General features: G+C 45.8%; 1 protein-coding gene across 1 annotated transcript in view; it reads right to left on the reverse strand.

The window, feature by feature from the left end:
• Window positions 1–5,000, reverse strand: part of cfap58 (cilia and flagella associated protein 58) — a 147,988-nt gene that overhangs the window by 845 nt on the left and 142,143 nt on the right. The window lies entirely within an intron of this gene.

The following is a 5,000-nucleotide window of genomic DNA, read 5'->3' on the forward strand; positions in this document are numbered from 1 at the left end:
ATGACCATGTTCAATATCATAGCCATCACATTGACTCTCATAGCACTACAATTACTGATATTGATAATAACGCTTCAAGAGGTAGATCTTGCTTGCCATCTAGGCAGAGGTTGGGGATCTCGGGCATAAAAAGTTTGGTGACCACTGCTTTACGGGGTGGCTGGACCAACTGCACTCGAGGAGCATAGGTTAAAAGCAAAATAGGGTATTGGGCAAGGTCGCTGGCCATGGTGCTGGATTACTGCCAGCTGGGAGTACGGGGCTCCGACTGAGAGCTCGGACAATATCTGCGCCCAAGAATATGTGCAACTCTGAGCGAACACTCCCTGCATAAGCCTGCTTCACTAGACAAAGCAAGAGTACACGTGACTGCAGCCAGTAAGTGTATTTTGCTATATTTTTCTTTATAACAAAAAAAACAAAACAAAAAAAACTAACCCCTCTTTGCAACTGCACTTGTTGTTCTGTATATCTCCTGTGCACTTTGTATATGCTTGTGATGTTGGCTTGATTATGTCCTCTTTTGAAAGTCGCTTTGGTTATAAAGCGTCTGCCAAATGCAATGTCATGTAATGTAATGGTCGGTTATTGGGAGTGTGAGCAGAACTGAGGAGGAGCGAGGGCGGAATCCTGGATAAAACGATCGTGATGACGTAGATAGGGCGTGATTGGGGTGGATGGTGGGTACGAGTGAGAAAGCAGGGAATAAATGCGGGGTAGATAATTGAAGGGTGTGCCTGCCAGCTGTCATTGCACTTACGAATCAAACGGTGGCTGAGCGGAGAATGAGAATCAGGTGGATAGTTAGGCGTGCCGGTTTTAACACGCCGAAAATAGACGAATGACAGACGAGCAGGGAATAGAGTGCAGGTGTTAATTTAGACCTGTCAAATTTTATTAGGCTTCTCCCGAACTTTCGTTTTTAACAAAACATGCATTTATGTCATTTGTGTCATGATTTCTTTTTCTGTGGGGGGGCTATCGCAACCTGTAGCCTACGGGCCCCGGGCCATCTTAATCCGGCCCCACATGCACTCTCTCTGTCCCTGTCTCTCTCTGTCTCTACACCCCCCCTCTCTCTCTCTCTCTCACTCTCAATCTCACTCTCTCCCTCATTATCCCTTTCTCCTTTTCGACAGTCTTTCCCTTCTTTACTTCCCAAGCCTCTCTTTACAATGCCTTTTCTCTAATTTTTTCTCTGTGCTATCTTATTCATAACCTTTTTCAGTCCTTCCTCCTATTTTCTCACTCTTCGCTCAATCCCCTAACCACCCCCTGCAAACCCACCCCCATCTCCTCCTCCCCTCTGTATCTAAAGCTGTGCAATTAATATTCAGTGGCCGTGTAATGTGATTTGCAGTGGAGACGGATGATGAAGACGTCTGACAACTGAGGAGCCACACTCACACACTCTCTCTCTCTCTCTCTCTCTCTCTCTCTCTCTCTCTCTCTCTCTCTCTCAGATACACAATCAACATCTCACTCAGACACATCGACTCTAGACATCCACAACAAGGCACCAAGCGCAAAGCAGACACAGATAAATTAATTTACTGTGTCAGCCTAAGCAAACAAATAAATACAATTTGTGTGTGTATGTGTGTGTGAGAGAGAGAGAGAGAGAGAGAGAGAGAGAGAGAGAGAGAGAGAGAGAGAGAGAGAGAGAGAGAGAGAGACTTAGTTATCATTTAATACAATTATTATTATCTACGTCGGCAACACTGCTTCACTGAGTCATGCTGAAGATGTGGAGAAGAGCCACAGACGTTGTGCATAGTAATAATTGGGCATAATTGGGCCCTCATTTAATTGAATGTATTGGTTGGGGGGGGCATTCAGATGACTTTTTCATGGGCCCAACCAAAGCTGTCAGCGGCCCTGTATGTGTGTGTTTGTGTGTATGTGTGTGTGTGTGTGTGCAAGCGTGTCTACGTATGTGTGAGTCTCCACTGAGCAGAGCAGCTCACTCTAAATGACTGACTGACTGACTGAGTGTTGGATGTCTCCCATCTCCTCTGCAAACCACATGTCTGTCCTGTGTCATCTGTGTCAGGAGTGTCCTGTGGGATGGTTCCAGCCACAGCCCAGACACAACCAATTAGCGTCAGAGCAGCACTAATGTCTTCTGACAGCCTTGCACTCACGCCCACAATTACACACACAAACAAACAAACAAACAAGACAACAAAGCGGAAAAAGACACAGAATAGATGGTGACACACACTGCAGCAGATACATAGCTACAGGAGCTGAAAATACTGTATACAGTGATACATGGTCACAATGTAAAATGTGTGGACACACACACACGTGTGACGGAGGTTATCTGGCACCTGTTGGTTCCCCTCGGGGCTGTGAACGTGCAACCTCGTCAACTACATCGGTTACGAAATTGGAGGCACAGTACGATACCGCTGGATTAAAGGACCAGTCCCCCAGCCCAACGGCATCGACACTGTATGAGGCTATCGGAGGGAGGTTTACTAACGCTCCACACCTCTCTTCTCCCTCCCCACCGAAAATAAAGTTAATTCAGTTGTTCATGAGGGTTGTGTGCGTCCTAATTATGTCCTGGCCAGTAAAATACATCCTTGTAGCTCTTTGAGTGCCATGGACTTGAAAACGAGTCTTTTCAGAATGTATGGCACAGTACCAAAGACTTCATATCAAGTCAGTTACGTTTTTTTTATGGGGGATGGGGCCTAACAAGTTAATCTGGTGTGTTTGTTGTTCACATGGACAAAGAATTCAATTTCTCATGGCTCTTGAAAAAACACTCAAAAGTTGAAAAAAGCCTGGCAACCCCCTGGTCTGAATTTGAAAATGACTGGCACTCAATGAGTTAACCTGCCAGACGATTAGCTGCAGGTATGTCTGTTGTCCCTTGTGAACGTTAATGTTGATGGGGGGGACGGTAACACACATACTGTATCACATATTTCTGTATTACAAAAAGAAAGAAAGAAACAGAAAAATATACACATGCACGCATATCCAAGCACACACACACGCACAGGCACACTATCAAAGACAGACTCACACACACACACGCACGCACACACACTTATCACCTCTAAGCATCAATTATCATAGCACATCGCTTCAAGAAAAAAAAAGAACTTGAATGAAATTCAGCCTCTGCACTAAGCTCTCTCTCTCTCTCTCTCTCTCTCTCTCTCTCTCTCTCTCTCTCTCTCTCTCTCTCTCTCTCTCTCTCTCTCTCTCTCTCTCTCTCTCTCGCGCGCCATACACATGGTAAGTGGCTTTGATCTACAAAGGCAATGTCCCTCCTGGTCTCAGACCTTAAGTAGGTGCTCCAAAAAAAGTTTTACACACGCACACTTGTGCACACACTCGCTCACATGGTCAGACACATAACTACTAAGTAGTTACATAACTACCAAGTTGTAGCTTCTGAATCCAGACTGTTTATCACTGCATACACACAGACGCACAAGCGTGCACGCACACACACACACACACACACACACACACACACACACACACACACACACACACACACACACACACACACACACACACACACATACACTCCCTGTCTTTGAAGACTCTCGTGTGTGTGTGTGTGTGTGTGTGTGTGTGTGTGTGTGTGTGTGTGTGTGCGCGCGCGCGTGTGTGCGTCTGTGTGTATGCATTGATAAACAGTCTGGATTCAGAAGCTTCAACTTAGTACCATATACTATATATATTGTATAGTGTGTGTGTGTGTGTGTGTGTGTGTGTGTGTGTGTGTGTGTGTGTGTGTGTGTGCGTGCGTGCGTGCGTGCGTGCGTGCGTGCGTGCGTGCGTGCGTGCGTGCGTGCATGTGTGTGTGTATGTATGTCGGTCCACATGAAAGGGCATAGTAGGCAATCATGGCTCATTTCATGTGGGGTTTAGGGCTAGTGGGTGTGGAATGGATGTGGATGTGGATGTGGATGTGGTCTGGGGCTTTGTTCCTGCTAGTTTGGGAGCTGAGTCCTGGAGGACAGGGTCATAGCCTGCTGTGCACGAGAGGATAATAACGTCTGATATACGTAACACTGATGCAACGGGAGATCTGATGGTTTTAGGCGGTGCACTACATCTATGCACATATCAAAACACCTCACACACACACACGTACACGCACACGCACACGCACGCACACACACACACACACACACACACACACACTGACCTTGTTGCACACGTGCACTGACACATTTACATTCACTTCTATTGGTAGTGAGAAAAAAAGAGGGAGAGAGACAACGAGAGAGCGAGAGCGACAGAGAGAGACAAAAACAAAAAAGGGGCCGATAGAAATGAAGGCAGATAGAGGACAAAAGAAAGAACAAAGTGGGAAAGCCATGAAAAGAAAACAAACAGAGAGAAGAAAAGAGAGATGGAGAAAGTGTGAGAGACCGAAAGAGAGAAAGCAAGAAAGACAGTGTCAGAAGAAAGGGAGAGAGGAAGAAGAGAAGACCATGGCCGTAGCCAGGAATTTGAAATAAGGGAGGTCCATAGTGCACTCGCAGCGCGCCAGAAATGTTTCAAAGGTGCACTGTGTAGGATGTTGCCCGGAGTATCAATTGTAACTATGTGGCTCATTGAAACTATGCTGTCTTATGCCACTTTTGGTCTTTTCGTGAATATTTGCTGAATAATGAACTAATATTTACTAGTATGACCACAGTTTACAGTTACAGTTTTGCAGCTGAAAAGATTTCTGGAAATTCAAAATGGCGGACAATGGAGAAGATCCCCTTTTTCATGTATGAAAAATATTGGTTTCTCTACAAATAAGGGAGGTACGGACCTCCCTTACCTCATATGTGTCTACGGCCATGGAGAAGACAACGAGGCTTGGCTGGACTTGACTGCAGTCTGCGACCTCTATGTGATTTAAGGATTTGCGGGCGGGTGATTATTAATCTCAAATTAATTAAGAGTATTTCACTGGGTCACTCAGGCACACCAGCCACCAGAACGCCTGTGAGCTTGCATGCAATTAGGCC

This window comes from Engraulis encrasicolus, chromosome 1 (genome assembly GCF_034702125.1).
Source record: "Engraulis encrasicolus isolate BLACKSEA-1 chromosome 1, IST_EnEncr_1.0, whole genome shotgun sequence".
Taxonomy (NCBI): Eukaryota; Metazoa; Chordata; class Actinopteri; order Clupeiformes; family Engraulidae; genus Engraulis; species Engraulis encrasicolus.